This window comes from Hemicordylus capensis, chromosome 4 (genome assembly GCF_027244095.1).
Source record: "Hemicordylus capensis ecotype Gifberg chromosome 4, rHemCap1.1.pri, whole genome shotgun sequence".
NCBI classification, from domain to species: domain Eukaryota; kingdom Metazoa; phylum Chordata; class Lepidosauria; order Squamata; family Cordylidae; genus Hemicordylus; species Hemicordylus capensis.
This window is the reverse complement of record NC_069660.1, coordinates 111,870,977-111,890,835: the sequence shown is the minus strand read 5'-3', so window position 1 is coordinate 111,890,835 and position 19,859 is coordinate 111,870,977. Positions and strand designations below refer to the sequence as shown.

Below are 19,859 nucleotides of genomic sequence, written 5' to 3'. Positions count from 1 at the left end.
AAAATGGCTCATGGCGTTTTACAGAGAGAAATAATACATAAATAAGATGGATCCCTGTCCCCAAAGGGCTCACACTCTAAAAAGAAACATAAGATAGACACCAGCAACAATCACTGGAGGTACTGTGCTGGAGTGGATAGGGCCAGTTACTTTCCCTCTGCTAAATAAAGAATCAGCACATTAAAAGGTGCCTCTGTGCCAAGTTAGCAGGGCTCAAGCTGTTTAGGGCTTTATAGATTATAACCAAAACCTTGTACTCTGCCTGGAAAATTACTGGCAGACAGTGTAGATGTTTTAAGATAGGAGTAATATGGTCTCTCCGAGATGACCCAGAGACCAATCTCGCCGTTGCATTCTGGACTAACTGCAATTTCCGGACTATGTACAAAGGCAGCCCCACATAGACCACATTGCAGTAGTCAAGTGTGGAGGTGACCAGCAGATGTACTACAGTTCTGAGGTCATTTATCTCAAGAAATGGGCACAGCTGGCGTATCAGCCGAAGCTGATAAAAGGCACCTCTGGCCACTGCCTCAACCTGGGACACCACGGAGAGTTTTGGGTCCAGAAGCACCCCCAGACTGAGTACCTGTTACTTCTGGGGAAGTGTGACCCCACCCAGAACAGACAGATCAAAATCATCTCCTGAGTTACGACCCCACACAATAAGTACCTCCGTCTTATCTGGATTCGGTCTCAGCTTGTTATCTCTCATCCAACCCATCACTGCCTCCAGGCAGGCATTTAGGGAGGTTATGCATTCTCCTGATGATGTTGACATGGAGAAATAGATTTGGGTGTCATCAGCATACTGATAACACCCTGCACCAAATCTCCTCATGATCTCTCCCAGCAATTTCATGTAGATGTTAAGCAACATTGGAGACAATATGAAGCCCTGAGGGACACCATACCAGAGTTCAGTTTTTGAAGAACAACAGTCCCCGAGAGACACCATCTGGAATCTGCCCAGCAGTTAAGAATGGAACCACTGCAAAGCAGTGCCTCCCATCCCCAACCCCCTCAGACGCTCCAGAAGTATACTATGGTCGATAGTATCAAAAGCATCTGAGAGATCCAAAAGGACCAACAGAGTCACAGTTCCTCTGTCAATTCCCAATTGGAGATCATCCATCAAGCCAACCAAGGCAGTCTCCATCCCATAACCCACTCGAAAGCCAGTCTGAAACGGGTCAAGATAATCATTTTCATCCAACTCTGCCTGGAGTTGGGAGGCCGCCACCCTCTCAGTTACCTTGCCCAGCCATGGAAGGTTGGAGACAGGCCTGTAGTTGCTCAACTCTGAGGAATCTAGGGCGGGCTTCTTCAGAAGTGGTCTAATAATTGCCTCCTTAAGACAAGGAGGCATCCTGCCCTCCCTCAGAGAAGCATTTATGATCTCTACCAGGCCTTTTATGACAACATCCTTGCCAGATAGTATTAGCCATGTTGGGCAAGGGTCAAGAGAACAGGTGGTAGGCCGCATTGCTCCGAGCAGCTTGTCCACATCCTCACAAGTCACAAACTGAAACTGATCTAGCCTAACCACATAAGAGGAGTCGCTGGGCACCTCCGATTCAGACACTGCAGTAATTGTGGGATTTAAATCCAAGTCAGCCCGAATACAAGAGATTTTATCCAGAAAGAAATCATTAAACACACCACAGTGGTTAATAGATGGTTCCAAATTCTGATTCAAGGGAGGAAGGGCACTCACTAGCCCACAATCACCCTGGACAACTCTGCCGGATGTGAACTTGCGGATGCAATACAGGCCAAAAAGAATTGCTTCTTTGCCACCCATATTGCCAGAGCAGAGATCTTCAAATGTGCTCTATGTTGTAATCTGTCAGGTTCGAGTCGAGTCTTCCTCCACTTGCGCTCCAGTCATCTACCTTGCCGCTTCAGCCCCCGTAGTTCTTCCGTATACCAAGGGGCCAATTTTGAAGTGGGTCGGAGAGGACACTTAGGTGCAATCATGTCTACTGCCCTGGTGAGCTTGTTGTTCCAGTTCTCCACCAGGGCATCAACAGGATCACCAGCAGAGCCAACACTAAATCCCTCCAAGGCTTCTTGGAACCCTATTGGATCCAATAACCTTCTTGGGCAGACCATTCTAATGGGCCCCTCGCCCCTGCGAAGGTGGGATGTGACTGTGAGTCCAACCTTAACCAGCTGGTGGCTCATCCATGACAATGGGGAAATCACAGGCCACCCACCCACGGAACACCACCCTGATCAGAGTGAAAGACCAGATCAAGCATGTGACCTGCAATGTGCGTCAGTCCCGAGACTCTTTGGGATAGGCCCACAGTCGTCATGGCCACTATGAACTCCTGAGCCTCCCCAGACAAATCAGTCCCATAGTGAACATTGAAATCCTCCAGCACCACAAGCCTGGGAGAACCCAGCGCCAAACCCAAGACCAAGTCCGTCAGCTCAGTTAGGGACTCCATTGGTCAGTGGGGCGATTGGTACAGCAACAGAAGTTCCAGTCTATCCCCGGTCCTCAAACTTAAGTACACACGTTTGATATAGTCAGACACTTCCACAGGGATCCTGGTCAGGGAAAGGTTATTCTTATAGACCACAGCCACTCCACATCCCCGCCCACATCCCCACACCCGCTCCTCAACAGAGTACCCTGGAGGGAGAAGCTGGGACCAGACTGGGCCACCAGTCTGGGTTACATGCACAGTGTGTAACTTACCCTTGAGAAATGGTCTTCTGCATTTATCCAGATTGAAATGTCTTCTCCCAGTTTCAGTGAGAATATGGCACCATTTGAGATAACTAGGTTAAGATATTTCATTTCATTTATTTATGGTCAACGACCAAATGAGCACTACATCAATAAACAATACAATAACGTGAGTAAAAAATTAAAAACCAGGTGGCAGACACCTTATTTTACATGCCTCCGAACAAAAACAAGCAATCCTATGGGTGACTTCTTCATGCTTATCTTCTAAAAAATAAACAATAAAATGTTCCTCAGACCAATCCAAGTGTTTCTTTTGATAGGGATTGATCTGAATAGAACAAGCGATATCATAAAAAGAGCAATTAAACAAAATATGTGTTAATGTTTCCACTAGGTTAAGATAATAAACTCAGATTCAAGGCTCAGCATATACCATATATATTGAACAAAGATAATTCACCAACATCTGTATAAAGAAGGAGTGTGTATTTTGTCCCGCAGACTCACTTGGTAGCTTTCTTAATTTCTTCATTTTAATCCAGTATTTTAAAAATGCATTAAGCTTTAATAGTAAAAGTAAAATGTACTGTATAGTCTACCTGAAACAAATTCAAGGACTTGGAGCTGCTTCTGACCTTAATAAATCTTATATCTGAGTCTAAATTTCACTTATTGAAGGCTGTTTATAATTTTTATTAATATATTTTTTAAAAAATCAAGAAACAAAGCCAACAACAAAACCAAGGAGAAAAATACAGTTGGCACAAAATAGCCACAAAAAAATCAATATATTTAATCCCCATAGACGTGCCTCTGTGGGGATGCGTCCCGGCAATCCAGCGGATTGGCTGGGCTGCAGGAGCCGTTGGGATTGGTTGAGCGAGCTGCAGGAGGCCGTTGAGCTGAGCTGCAGCTGTGGGGGGAAATGGCGGTGGCCGCGGCAAGGAGGCGGTGGCGGTTGCTGCAGGCCACTGTGAGGAGGCGGCGGCTGCAGCCCTAGCCTGGCCATCGCAGCCACGGCCTCAGCTGGGAGGAGGCAGGAGGCAGCGGGTCAGACTGGCCCTAGAGGCGCCTGTAGGGGTGAGTGGGGAACGGGCAGTGGGGCACAGCCCCCTCACCTGTTGCAGCCTGGGGTGGGAACGAATTGGGCAGTGGGGCTTCCCTATTCACCATTGGAGAGGAGGAGCGGTGGTGGCGGGGCCCTTTTTGACCAGCTGCAGCCCGGTGAGGCTCTATGTGGGGGAGGAACGGGAGAGAGGGAGGGCAAGAGAGCGGGAGCCTGGAGGGAGGGGGGAGAGGAGAGACCGGGGCAGGAGGGAGAGGGAGTGGGAAACAGCCGGCCCAAAGTGCACAGATGCTCTGTGCGGGTCGGCTAGTTAATCTTATAATCAACATGTCCTTGGCAAAAAAAAATGTCTGGAGGAGTGTATGGAAATCCTGATGCTGTAGTGCATCAGCTACCAGCTACTCTAACCCAGGTGACAATTGTCATCATTTATTTAGATTTATGTAAACCACTTTGGGAACTTTTCGTTGAAAATTGGTATATAAATATTCATTGTATTCATATCATGGGGTAGAGAAGTGGGTAAGTGTCATAGGAACACAGGAAACTGCCATATACTGAATCAGACCATTGGTCTATCTAGTTCAGTATTCAGCTTCTCCAAGGCTGCGGGCAGGAATTTCTCTCAGCCCTATCTTGGAGAAGCCAGGGAGGGAACTTGGAACCTTCTGCTCTTCCCAGAGCAGCTCCATCCCCTGAGGAGAATACCTTACAGTGCTCACACTTGGTCTCCCATTCATATGCAACCAGGGAAGTCCCTGCTTAGGTAAGGGGACAAGTCATGCTTGCTACCACAAGACCAGCTGTTCTCTCTGTGTCCCACAACTATGAACCCAAATAATGTGTGACACATGTGCTCAACATGGAAGTCAAACTGATGCAATTTTTCACCCGCAGAAAATGATTTAGCAAATGTGACAATCTGTCTTGGACTTTATGGTACATAGGCTCCTCAGTCTCCTAATTTTAGTTATGCTACCTTATTAATTTTATCTGTGAACAGGCTAGTCTTCCCTTTTTCCACTCTATTAATATTGCACAGTTCATAAATCTTTTGATCATTAGGCAAGGTGTTTTAGCTTTCAAAGAGGATACTTCCTTTGAAAGTTAATATTTGCAGTCTTCTTGTCTTCATAGCACTAGACTATGCAAAGCAGGTGCTGACCAAAAGATGCTGCCCAAACGGCATTGTTGTGCTGAGGACAACAGGATTACCAGTAGACCAAAGTGTATAGGAACGTATGTGGGTCATGTAAGCCCATTTCACTTCAAAATGTAGGTTTTAATAAACTGAAAAAGTTATTGGCCAATTGAGTCGAAACATAAGTATTAAAATAATTCATCCTGAACAACATGGGGTTTTATTTTATGTTTAGTGCAGAAGGTTCGCCTGCATGAATTTGCTGTGCTTATTTGATATCCTCTTTAAGATGAAAAATGATGCCAGCCCTCTGGTAATTGCATCTTTTGACGCTGAGAAAGCATTTCTCTGAATTGAATGGCCGTTACTCTTTTACTATGATGGAAATTTAAAATTTTGCTGTAAATGTATTGCATCAGTGACAGTTTTCTGAGTAAAGACGCATACTAATGACACAATATTGTTTCTGTTTTTATTTTTAGAGGGAGCTAGCCAAGGGAGTCCAGTTGCAATGGCCTTTTTTCTACTGTAAATAAAATAAGCACAGCAAGAATAAACAGGCTACTACAGTGGCATCAGTGGTGGTATCAGGAAAAATATTGAGGGTGAGGGGCAAAGTGCATTTATGGGTGGGTGAGCTGTGTCCCACATACTAAATTTCTGAAACAGAAATGGGAGGCAGTTGGAGGGAGCCACTACCCCTCTGGAGTTGCCCTTGAGTAATATAGTATGAGTAAAAGTGAAAAAACAACAGAAATTTAGATCATGGATGATATGGGCAACATGCCCGATACAGTCAAACATCTTAATCCTGATTTACAGTGCACACTCCTTTTCATATACCTCAGTGTTTTAGAACTGCTTTCCTCATTAACACAAGGTAATCTTAGGTAGTTAACTAGCATTTTATTCAGAACAACTCCAGTTTCTCCTTCTCCTTTCTGTCCCTTTTCTTTCTTACTCCCCTCTCCACCCAACTCTCAGGATCCCCACTGGGATCCTGTTAAAATAGCAATTTATTATCAACATGCATTTGACCATAGGTCTTCCTCAGGAGCAAAGGGTCATGTGTCTTACTCTGGTACTCAAAACAACAAAGTATATATTTTGAGCATATCATAGTTAAAGAGCCAGCGTGGTGTAGTCGTTAGAGTGCTGGACTAGGACTGGGGAGACCCAAGTTCAAATCCTCATTCAGCCATGAAACTAGCTGGGTTACTCTGGACCAGTCACTTCTCTCTCAGCCTAACCTACTTCACAGGGTTGTTGTGAGGAGAAACTCTTAAGTACAGTATGTAGTACACCGCTCTGGGCTCCTTGGAGGCAGAGCAAGATATAAAATGTAAAATAAATAAAAAATAAAAAAGTCCAAATTCAACAACATATTGATCAAGGGGTGTGTTTGTGTGTGTGTGTGCAAGATTATCATTTAACCTATTTTAATTCATGTGATTATTCTTCAGGGGCACCTGATTATTATGAGTTATAAAAAAAATAATAGCCAGAACAAATGCACTGCATACAATTGTGTTTGTGTTTGTTTTGCAATTTAAAACTTGGATATGTCTGAGACTAGACCATTCTTGACCCTTGATGTGAATATTATTCTCACTCCACAGTGAAACCTGAATGGCACCACCTACAACATTTGGTGCTACACCCACAAATCTACAAACTTCTGTCACATTTACAAATGATTGCTGAACATACATATCACATTAGCCCTTGGATAGCATGAGGCCAAATAACCTAACATAACTTTTCTGTCTTCACCGACAGACACCAATTTGTCTGTCTTCACCAACAGATCTACAACTTCTGTCACATTTACAAATGATTGCTGAGGATACATATCACATTAGCCCTTGGATAACATGAGGCCAGATAACCTAACCTAACATTTGAGTCAGACAACTCGGGTTGGATCCCAATTTGCATGAGTGGAAGGAAATTTGTACAAAGAAAATTCCTCTCTCCCTCCAAAAACCACTCCTGGAGGTCTGTCTGGAATTATATGGGAAAGCTGCAGGGGGAAATTGCTCTGAACTGCTGGAATAAAATGGGTTACATCCAGAGTAGTGCTCCATGGATGTGCCAGGAAGATACATCCGTTCTGCACATAGCAGGGGGAGTGAATTTTGACTATTTGTGCTGCCTCAAGAAATGCCCTGTGTTGCCCAAAAATACAGGGTTGTGCAGCCCATAGGGACATATTTTCAGGTGACACCTCTGGGCAGCACAAATCATTGAAATCTGCACACACATCTCCCCTGTTGTGCAATGCAACTAGGAAAGCTTTCCACAATTCATATGGGACTTAGGAACATAGGAAACTGCCATATACTGAGTCAGACCATAGGTCTATCTAGCTCAATATTGTCTTCACAGACTGGCAGCGGCTTCTCCAAGGTTGCAAGAAGAAATCTCTCTCAGCCCTATCAGTGTGTGGTAGCCAAAAGAGTGTGGCAGGGAGTAAGCAAGCTGTTAGAGTGGCCTGGTTTGGAAAAACAGACTTGGGAAGAACTAACCTTGGTTTGAGCGATAGAACCTCTTTTCGAGGTCCCAGAAAGAAACCTTCAAGGAAACGGCACAGAACGGGTGCCCTCATACTAGGGAATTGGAACGTTCCCCTTCTCGTAATCAGGTTAGTAAACCTGTATGTCATTTATGCAATGCTCCTGCATAGGAATAGGGAGGGAAGACGCGACCAAGAGGTTCACGCAGATGAGACAGTAAATCTCTTCTGGAAAAGTTTGTATGGTTATGTGCAAAAAGACAAGAGTATCTCTTCTAAACAGCAATGGGACAAATTATGGAAATGGACGTTGAACGTAACCCCCCCGATTACCTGATGTGCCTTGTAATCCCCCATCCCTGAGTTACAGTACTACCTGCATATACTTCATAACCTTGTGGGTTCCCAAATCCTTGTGTGTAAATCTTTGTAGATATATGACGTACAAACAACCACTTTGTATATAATTGTGCTTTGGCAACGTACTGTATGCTTTGGTAGTTTGTTGGTTCAATTAAAAAATCTTTTCCTATTAAAAAAATCTTGTCCTATCATGGAGAAGCCAGGGAGGGAACTTGAAACCTTCTGCTCTTCCCAGAGCAGCTTCATCCCCTGAGGGGAATATCCTGCAGTGCTCACACATCAAGTCTCCCATGCAGATGCAACCAGGGCAGACCCTGCTTAGCTATGGGGACAAGTCATGCTTGCTACCACAAGACCAGCTCTCCTCTCCTGACTTCCTGGCACATCCATGGCACACTGCTCTGGATGTCAGTCAATGTATTTAAATAGAGACTTCTAAAGGTGTCAAGGTCACTTTAGTAACTTGTTTCTATTAAAACCAATGCAGGCATGCTCTGAAAGTTATTTATACGCCTGTCCACTAAATACTTAATATTTTAAAAGATGTACATGAAAAACTCCCTCTTTTTAACTTTTGCAAAAAAAAAAAAAAGGCATGGTGAATATCAGAATACCAAATGTATGTAATGAAGTGCCTATTACTTATTAACTGTTACCCTTCTCTAGATTTTGGCATTTTTGTTCTTGAGGTAGGACCAAAGCATATTTTAATGCAATGTAGAAATACATCTAGAGGGAAAAGACCTCTAGTTAGGAAAATATGTTTTCGGTAAGTGCTAATAGTTATATACAAAACATGACTAAATAAAGTTTAATAAAGGGTAAACTGAAAGGCAAGATGAACTCATTCTGATGTGTAAATGCAATCCCTTATGGAATGCTCGTTTCCCTATAATAATTAATTTTGAACACTAAGCCAGTATGCCTATTTTTGATAATTATAAAAATGTACTCATCCATGTCACTGCAAATTATTAATATTTATTATTAAGCATCTTCTGGAGATTAGGTATCAAGGGAGATATACGTTAGTACTTTAAGTTGAGAGTGAGTTACTATGAGTTCAAATCCCATATGCAAATTAAACAACCCAGAGTTAACTATGGATTCAAATCCCATATACAGATTAAAGGCCATGGATGGGATTCTAATTTACTTCTCCAGAAACAGTACATTTTCAGTTTATAGAAGAGTTGCCCTCACAGGAGCAGAGGGCCTTCTGTAAGTAGAAGAGGTTCTTATATGAGTTCAACTTTCCTGGAAGGGGCTTAAATGCTACTTTCCCCCTCATAAACATTGTTAGGCAGATTTTCAATGCCTTAGAGTTCATTCCCATTTTTCTTAGAACAAGAGAAAAATTATAAATATCTAAAAATTTAACTTTGGGGTTTTGGGGGGTAAAAAATTATAAATTTCATAATTTTTTAATGAAATAACAACAGATCTCCATGTATAAGATAAACAGAAAAAGAAATGCATAAGCAATAATGGAAAAAAAGTATATTTTTTCCTTAAGAGCTTACATACTCACTTATGAAATTAAACATCAGTCATTATGAATAATTCCCCCCCCCCGCAGAATCTTTTCTAATGGCCTAAATAGATTGCAGTCTGTTGGAGATGTATTAATAAACAAAACTAAGGAAGTAATTTTAATTCTATGTGGCCGTAATTTAATTTTATATGCATGTTAATTTTATGTTCTGCATAAAAATCTCAAACGCCATTAGCATTTTAACTAAAACATTTGATTAGGAAAAAATAAAACATATTGAATGTGGTTCAAATGTTACATTCAAACAAATGTAATATTTTTGTAAATAGTTTTTATTGGAATAGTTCTAGAAGTGTAAAGACAATAACACTCACAATAACATGCACTCCCCTTATGGGTTTAAACTTTAAGAAAAAAGTGAGGACATTGAAAACTGTCACTAATTTTTCCACATCCAAGATCTGTGCATGATATGACACTGTTGTCCATCCATTGCTTCAACTGAATCTCTCTCTCTCTCTCTCCATGTCAGTTTCATTGTCACAGTTTGCAGAAGCACTTGCACAATTTCAAGTTCAAAGTGAGGCCAATCTAAGAGCTAATGCACACTTATTCTTGTGAAGTTTAGCTTTTTTACATGGTGTATGTGTTTGTAAGACATACCATGCATGTGTAGCTGGCGTGTTGCATCTCCTGCTTTCCAACTCAGGGGTTCACATAATCATTCCATTATAATCTGGCATGCTAGAATGTTATCATGGCATTGTATTGGTTTGTGGTATCCTGTTTAGGCAGAAATCCTTAGTTTACCAGAGCTGTTCTATAGAATAGCTAACTGCCGGAATGGTAAATGTTGCAGAGACTATCTAGGCTTAAAAATGTCAGCGGTTGTCTCTTAAACTACTTGTGTGCTTTGTCTGCCTTAGGAGTTTGTCTGCAACATAATCATGTTGGAGGAGAAAGCAGAGCCTTCTAAACTATAAGTGGTGCAATATTATTAAGTGGATTCATTCATTCATTTTATTTATTTATTTAAATAAATAAATATTTTTATACTGCGCAAAATTTATATCTCCAGGTGGTTTACAACAAAACAAAATAAATGACAACCGCAAAAATTAAAACATTAGTTAAAATAAATGAGAGCAAAAAAGTTAAAACATTACAATTTAAAATTTTAAAACAATGTTTTAGAACAATGTTAAAACTATTCAACATGGTATTTAATTATTTTATTAAAAGCCTGGGTGAACAGATGCGTCTTTAAAGATTTTTTTAAAAATTGTCAAAGATGGGTAGGCTTTTAAAATATTTAAAATATTTATAGACAGCTTTTCAACAAAAAAGTTCTCAGATCAAGGGAGAATTAGACATGAAGCCGGCTTGGACAAGAGTCCACCAGCACATGTGTTTAGGGTGGGGATGTGCTCACCTGATGTCACTAAGGGTCATCCTGATGCGCTGCTGGAATATCCTTTAATTGCATGAGTTTAAACAAGGTTTTGTAGTGCAAGTAGAGGGGCCATTTGAATTATCACCCCTCTCAAGTGATTAAAGAACATCCCAACAATGAATTGAGATGTTCTTGTGACATCAAGAGAACATGTTCTTGTCATGTCAAGGGTGGAGTTATAATAGGTGGATAGGTTCAAAGAACCTGAGTTTCGCAGCTCCCAAGAGTTGCCTGACTTGCCGCATCCCCCACCCCCCACCGAGCTCCACCCAGCTGGCCCTTATTTCCCAACCATGTTGGTTGCCGACCGCATGAGTTTTGTTCATTCTCTCCCTCACTTGATATGAGGGAGACAATGTACAAAACATGCACCCAGCAATGAGCATGGCTGGGAAATGATCTCTGTCCTTCCAGAGCTCTGGCCATATCCTGCTGCGAGTGACGTCATATGCAACAAAAGGAAATACAGCAAATAATTAATCTATGGAATTCTCTGCCACGGGATGTGGTGATGGCCACGAGCTTGGATGGCTTTAAGAGGGGCTTAGACAAATTTATGGAGGATAGGTCTATCAATGGCTACTAGTCTGGTGGCTATAGATCACCTCCAGTCTCAGAGGCAAGATGCCTCTAAATACCAGTTGCAGGGGGAGCAACAGCAAGAGAGAGGGCATGCCCTCACCTATTGCTGTGGGCTTCTCAGAGGCATCTGGTGGTCCACTTTGTGAAACAGGATGCTGGACTATAGGCCTTGGGTCTGATCCAGTAGAGCTATGCTTCTGTTCTTACGTTATGTTTCAAATGTGGGCATGCAGCCTCTGCTCTGCTTTTTGGGGCTCCATGTGAGCAGAATTAGAAATTTTAAAATTCCATGGGAAAATACAGCTATTCTGTTATGGAATATTTCCCACCCCGTATCATAAAATGGAAGGCAACCATCTGAATAATAAATGAGGCTGTTCACATGACCAGAGATTCTTGGGGAGGGAAGGGTTAAACCAGGGATCCATGGTCATCTGGGGAACTGGGAGCCCTCCCGACCCAGCTGTGCTGAAACTGGGTAGCCCAGATTGAGGTAGGATGACAACCAAGCCCATCCTACCTTTCTCTGTGGTTGTCTGCATAGCCGTGCTTCTTAAAGCTGCTCTTTGGCTGCCGGCAGCCATTCTAACCATTGTGCCAGGTGGAACTAAGAGTGTGGGATGCCTTTTTGCTGATCCTGCAATGCATTTTGGTCTATAAGGAGGCCCCAGCTCCTGATTTCAGTAATGTAGATCACCACTGACTGTTCGGGTGGGTGCATGAGCCACAGAGCCGAGAGCAGGCTCGGGTCATCTGGGAGCAGGCAGGTAGGGTCCTGTCTTCCCCTCAACTCCCTGCCCCCCTGTTTTGTCACGAGAAGAAGCTCTATGTGTAGAACCTGCACCAGATTTAGGAGGAATGGCCTGATCCCTGTCATCACGACTTTATTTTTGAGAGATACCACCCCAGCTGTAAGTTCTCTGAACTCAAACCTTAACTTGTGGAAACCTTCACTGTCCCACTTGTGTCTATTTCTGATATTGCAAGAGCAATCTGGAATGGTGAGCTATTTTATATAGAGAATAAGTATGTCTTGTTATACCTTTGAGAATTCTATCAGAAGTAATGTAAGCTCCAATAGAAACTGCAGGCCGACTCCTGCTTTTGCCAAAAAGATAGAGCGGTCTAATTAATAGCTATTGCATCAACTTCAGTCAGCAGTTGCAGTAACAACCCTGATGATATTGATGGCATTGGAGAGCCAGGCCTAGCTCAGAATGGAAATGAGCAGAGAATTCATCTATCAAATCCATACTGCTGTAGGCAGTGGGAGGCAGTGGAGCTTTTTGTTTTGTTGTTTTCCTGTTCAGCTAGTTTGTTTTAGTGGTTCAGCTCCAAGTGATTAAGACGCACACATATATTTATATAAGTCAAATCACATGGGCTTACTGGAGTCCCTGTGGCGAACACCCATGCTTCAGGTAATACCTGTTTTTTATTTGTTTTATTTTGCATCCTGCTGTTTGGTTTACAGTGACTGCTACATGTAGGTAGGTGAGGGGTAGGTATATGGGGGTCTTCTAGCATAGTAATCTCTTTTTAGAAAAACAAAGATCTTTCTTTTACTTGATTCTTCAGAGTAGTTGGCAGAAAATAATGCCAGCTCTGGCATCTTGAGATAAGCCTACAATTTATGGCTGCCATCTACAGTGAGTCTTAGATCTAACCCTTCCTGACAACTATCTCTTCTCTTTGATTTTAACAATCGATATTATTTATGACAAGGATAAACTCTCATCTTGTTGGAAAATCTTCAAATCCTGAAGCTGGCTTTTTGTACATTTCAAATATACAAGTTAGTCTACATCAACCTCAGCTATTTAACTATTTTCAACTTCAGCATGCATTTCTTGTTTGGGGTCACTTTGGATTCACATTACCAGCTCTGCAGATCAAAGTTGAATTATACAGTTGGTTCCAAAGTCATAAATTATGTTTGTGAGTAAATTTTCACTAATATTTATTGCTGACATCCAGTCTACATTACTACATTATGAGTAGTAGTCCAGTTTAAAATAATGGGAAAATTATTTTTTCCTTTGAATGTCAATGGGGCTATTTAGTCTGGCTGTCAGCCTATATTTTGAATTTGTCTCTTGTTAGCAAAAGGTTTGAACAACTAAATGAAACTAGCTTAAAATGGTCCCAAAATTTGCTTTTCAGTTGAAATGGAAATCATATTGCTATTTCAATAAGGTAAAATACTTAATTTAAAACACCACAAATCAAACTATAGAACTAACTCAAGCAATATTCTGGTTCTGAAGAAAATGATGAATAAGCAAAAAACATGAAACCAAAACATCCACGAACCTACTGTAAAGAATCTACTGTCAAGTTAATACAACTGCCCTGGGAGGGTTTAATATTTAAATCAATGTTTTATATGAAGTGAAGACTCTGGCTATAAACTTAAGTCCATGCAAATCAATATAAATTTTACATATAACTATGGATTGTGAATACCAATGTTCCTAATTGAAGTGGATGGACTGTTAAGTACTTATCAAAATCCTAAATGTTTTCAACATAGTCCTCTACAGGCAAAGTTGGGTCAATTTTATGTTATTTAAAAATAAGCTCCAGTTTATATTCTAAACATGAAGTCTTGGCTTAGGTGTGAGGCATTGTTCCGAAGAAGATTTAAAATTATACTAACTTGATCCCCAAAGTTGCCACATGTTTGTATTCTCTCTGTGTGTATGTGTATACGTATCTATCTATATCATCTATATCTACATTTCTCTCTCTCTCTCTCTCTCTCTCTCTCTCTCTCTCTCTCTCTCTATATATATATATATATATATACATATACACATGCACAGTAGAACAAATATACAGATAGAGAACATATACTGAAATTTATATAGCATTCATTATTGGTCCATTTTGCTAAACTGTTAATAAAATAAAGTGAACATCATAGGTAGTATGCAAGGATATGCTGTCCCTTGAGGAAATAATGCGAAATAGTTAATCTACCCAAGAACTTAAAAACAAACTAGGCATGTGCCCGAAATGTCTCAGAGGCCATTATAAAGGCCTTCAAAATGTTTTGGCCAAGGGGGTGGGGGGTGTTTCGGCGCCGGCAGGGTAGTACTTTAAAGGCAGGGGAGGGTGTACTCACCCCTCCTGCCGCATTTCCCCCGCTGCTGCGCTGTTATTTTTAAGCCCCTCGGGGCAGCAGCATTCCTCCCTGCCACCTTGTTTCCTCTATCGGCCAGAAGTGGCCAGAAGTAGCAAGCGTGCATGAACCCATCGTGTGTACGTGTGTGCACGCAACAGGTGCACGCACGCTCGCTACTTCCGGCCACTTCCAGCTGATGGAGGAAACAGGGCGGCAGGGAGGAATGCTGCTGCCCCAAGGGGCTTAAAAATAACAGAGCGCCGGTGGGGGAAATGCAGCGGGAGGGGTGAGTACACCCTCCCCCACCCTTAAAGTATTACTCCCACCGGCGGCGAAGATATTCATGCACATCCCTAAACACTTCTGAAGCAACTGCACATTTGGCTACATGTGGCTCAAGCTGAGATACACAGTCGATGTTTTGAGCAGTTGCTTTTGGTTCCATGGAACATTATAAATGTATTATAATGGATATTCAGGATTATGTTAGCTCCCTCACTCATTTAATATACGCTAAGGTATCTTGGAAGCACCTTATATGAAATGAGTGAAGAAGAAACCATAATGATACTTGACCAGATAAATATGTACAGAATACAATCTGCATGTGTGAGGATAAAAAGACTCATTACTAGTTTGCACATCTTAAGAACATAAGAACAGCCCTGCTGGATCAGGCCCAAGGCTCATCTAGTCCAGCATCCTGTTTCGCACAGTGGCCCACCAGATGCCACTGGAAGCCACAGACAGGAGTTGAGGGCATGCCCTCCCTCGTGCTGTCACTCCCCTGCAACTGGTACTCAGAGGCATCCTGCCTTTGAAGCTGGAGGTGGCCCACAGCCCTCCGACTAGTAGCTTTTGATAGACCTCTCCTCCATGAAGTTATCCAAACCCTTCTTAAAGCCAACCAGGTTGTTGGCTGTCACCACATCTTGTGGCAGAGAATTCCACACGTGGATTATTATTATTATTGTTTTATTATTAATTCAATTTCTATACTGCCCTTCCAAAAATGGCTCAGGGCGGTTTACACAGAGAAATAATAAATAAATAAGATGGCTCCCTGTCCCCAAAGGGCTCACATTCTAAAAAGAAACACAAGATAAACACCAGCAACAGTCACTGGAGGTACTGTGCTGGGGGTGGATAGGGCCAGTTACGCTCCCCCTGCTAAATAAAGTGAATCGCCATGGTAAAAGGTGCCTCTTTGCCCAGTTAGCAGGGATTATGCGTTGTGTGAAAAAGTACTTCCATTTGCTGATCCTAGATTTCCTGGCATTCAATTTCATAGGATCACCCTGTTGGAGATGAACTTCGAGTGCATCGACCTTTTGCACCAACTTTCCTAATGACCACTAGGGCCACTGGGAGTAGAGACAGTGAGTAAGGGTCTCCCTGTCTGTCCCTACTCTATGACCCCTGAACTGACTCTGCAGCACTACCTGTGCTGAGTCACAATCCTTCCTTTCCTCCTAGAGAGCAGATGGAAACATCTCTCTCTCTCCTTACCTATCGATTATGTAGTCCTTTAGATTAGATATAGGTCTTTCCTATCTAAGTGTATTTAACCAATAAATATTTAGTGTTTAGTCTCCGGATCCCCGTGTGTTTTCTCTAAATAGCTGGAGTGTGTGCTCATTCCTTAGTGCTCTGCTGTTTTACCTATTGTGGGTAAAAAAACAACCTCTAATACACCCCTGGTTCTAGTGTTATGTGAGAGGGAGAAGAATTTCTCTCTTATCTACTTTCTCCACACCATGCATGATTTTATAGACCTCTATCATGTCTCCCTGCAGTTGTCTTTTTTCTAAACTAAAAAGCCCCAAGTGTTGTAGCCTTGCCTCATAAGAAAGGTGCTCTAAGCCCCTGATCATCTTGGTAGCCCTCTTCTGCACCTTTCCCAGTTCTACAATGTCATTTTTTAGATGTGGTGACCAGAATTGTATGCAGTACTCCAAGTGTGGTTGCACCATAGTTTTGTATAAGGGCATTATAATATTAGCCGTTTTATTTTCATCCCCTCCTAATGATCCCTAGCATGAAATTGGCCTTTTTCACAGCTGCCACACATTACGTTGACATTTTCAACGAGCTGTCCACCACGAACCCAAGATCCCTCTGCTGGTCAGTCACCAACAGCTCAGATCCCATCAGTGTATACTTGAAGTTGGGGTTTTTCATCCCAATGTGCATCACTTTACAATTGCCAACTTTGAATCACATTCACCACTTTGTCGTCCACTCCCTCAGTTTGGAGAGATCCGTTTAGAGCTCCTCACAATATGTTTTGGATTTCACTATCCAAAGGAGTTTGGTATCATCTGCAAATTGGGCCACCTCGCTGCTTACCCCTGCTTCTAGATCATTAATGAATAAATTAAAAAGCACCAGTCCCAGTACAGACCCCTGGGGGACCTCACTTCTTACTTCCCTCCATTGTGAAAACTCTCCATTTATACCTACCCTCTGTTTCCTGTCTTTCAACCAGTTAGCAATCTACACATGTACTTGTCCCCTTCTCCCATGACTGCTAAGTTTCCTCAGGAGTCTTTGATTATCAATTTGCCTGGAACAAACGTTAAGCTAACCGGCCTGTAATTTCCCGGATCACCCCTGGATCTCTTTTTGAAAATCGGTGTTACATTTGCTACTCTCCAGTCCTCTGGTACAGAGCCCGATTTCAGGAATAAGTTATATATTTTAGCAAGGAGGTCGGCAATTTCACATTTGAGTTCTTTGAGGACTCTTGGATAGATGCCATCCGGCCCTGGTGATTTGTTAGTTTTCAGTTTTTCCAGACAGTTTAGAACATCATCTCTTGTCACTTCTATCTGACTCAGTTCTTTAGCCTCCATCCTTAAAAAGCCTGGTTCAGGAACAGGTATATGCGCAGTATCCTCTGCCGTGAAGACGGATGCAAAGAACTCATTTAGCCTGTCTGCAACCTCCATATCCTCCTTAATAATCCCTTTCACTCCCTCATTGTTTAATGGTCCAACTGCCTCCCTGGCAGGTTTCCTGCTTCTGATGTATTTAAAGAAGTTTTTGTTATTCCCGTTGATACTTTTGTCTAAATGTTCCTCAAACTCTCTTTTTGCCTCCCTTATTGTCACCTTGCATTTCTTTTTCCAGAGTTTGTGTTCCTTTCTGTTCTCTTCATTTGGACAGGCCTTCCAATTTCAGAAGGAAGTCTTCTTCCCTTTTATGGCTTCTTTGATGGTACCCGTGAGCCATGCTGGCATCCTCCTGGACTTATTGGTACCTTTCCTCCTTTTGGGTATACAATCTAACTGGGCTTCTATTATTGTGGTTTTGAGTAAACTCCATGCACTCTGGAGCGAAGTGACTCTCCTTTCCACTTATTCCTATGTACTTATTTTTCCGTCAATGCCATACATTTCCTAACCTTTACAATTGTTTGCTGAGAGCTCTCAATAGCAGAGCCAAATGCTGAAATTGCCAAGCATGCTGAATGTTACAAACTCTGCAGATTCCTATGACTGGTGTCTCTCTCTTCTGGTGGCCTCTGGTTTATGCTATAGAAGCTTTCTCTATGCATTTATAAACAAAGGAAACAGTAGACGCAGGCTGACAGAATAATTCTAGTCTACAGAACACAGTAAAGTTATCAGAAGTTGATGTGGATACAACTACAGTAGTTGTAGCATCAGATTTGTAACCTTTACCAACCTCTCCTATTTTCTGACCATCAAATTGAATTTGTGCTACTTTGTCTGCTAGAGTGAATGTATCTTCATACATTACGTATTTTAGGTGCACACCTGATGTTTTAAGAGTACACATAAAATCATGCAGATCTACTGCTCAATGAGGAATTCTTATAAGGCTGTTTTTTTGGCTCCACACCAAAGACATGAAGCATGTAAAGCAAAAGACAAATTTGGGGGGATAAAGGGCCACAAATTTATTCAAATATAAAATAGCATGACCAAAGCAGTTCTAACACTCCATTCCAACAATGCAGGCCTACACAAGGCAGAAGAACAAACAACTGTGCCCTTCCCCCAAGCCCCACCCTGCAGAGCTGTGGATCAGCCCAAGCCAGATCCCTTCTCTTCCTTACCAACCCTAAGGGTTCAGGTTTTTTTGAAGATCTCACTCCTTCCAAGCCACACAACCTTTGAGGCTGGTGAAGCCCGCAAATAATGGAGGACTCCCAAACACAGCCATCTCACCACAAAGTTTCAAAGGATGACTGATGACGCTCCCCCACTGATAAAACTGTCCTAGGGTGTTTTAGCATCCAATGTTCAGCCATCCTTAATTCAAAGAATCTGTATTGCAGAGTGCACTGATTGGAGGCCACCACCTAACTGGGAAATAGGCACTTGGTTGCCATTTTCTGAAACAGAAACCATTCACATGACCTGCCAGGCAGGTGGGGGGGATTGTCAACTTCCCAAGCCTTGCCTTCTCTCCCAGACGATCATTGTTGTCTTGATCGGAGTGCGTTCCGTGCTCCCACACGATCAGCCCTACTCTGTGCAGCGCAGATCGGGGCTGATCACTCTAGGACTCATTGTCCTGGACCCCATAAATCTCACAATGTACAGCGCGAGTGCTCACTCCTAGCGATTTGCACGTGCCTGTCAGTGCTTTCACTGGCTCCAGCACTGACACACAATCAATTGATCAGGGTTAAGGGAGCGCTAGCTCCTTTTATCTCTTTTAATCATCCAGCTTCTTAGACGGGTTTGCAGCAGAGGCAACGCTGAGACAGAACAATCTGTCCACGAGTACAGCATTTGTCATTGCATTATTTCCAATGGGTTTACTCTTGTGTAATGCACAGTTGCACAATTTGCATGGATGCAAGTTTGCTGTGCTGACATACTTTTGTATAGTGCCTGAACAGGACTCCCAGGACTTTTTATAGTGCCTGAACAGGACTCTCAGTGTTCCAAGGAAATTTAGCCTTCAGCTCACTGCCTAGTCACCATTTTCTCATATGTTTACGTTCATACCTAATTTATCTGCTCTTCTTTTCAAACCGATATGCTGCTACACTTAGTTTCCTTTCTGTCAATGTCACTATTTCCAAACACCTCCAGCTTTCTTTTTAAATGCTCTTGTCAACTATTTTATGTGTGGACAGCTACATCAATTTTATTTTCTGTCTTGCGATATTCTGGAAAATACATAGAGTGGCAGCTTGCAGTTTTGCTCCTATGGCCATAATAAAGGGCTGTGTGCAAGACGGTATAAGCAGTCAGTTTAGGAGCATCCTTTAGGTACTAAAAGCTGGCAACTGGGAAGAGATGAAGATAAATAACATACAGAAAGAAACAACAAAGTCGCACGCTTGTTACAGCCATATCAGCCTTAACGAGAAATGACAGCTCCAATCCCCACCCACACAGCCTTGCGCCACTGTCAAACACACCAGCACATA

General features: G+C 42.3%; 1 protein-coding gene across 1 annotated transcript in view; it reads right to left on the bottom strand.

Moving 5' to 3' along the window:
- ST6GALNAC3 (ST6 N-acetylgalactosaminide alpha-2,6-sialyltransferase 3) overlaps positions 1 to 19,859 on the bottom strand; it is a 610,078-nt gene that overhangs the window by 12,266 nt on the left and 577,953 nt on the right. The window lies entirely within an intron of this gene.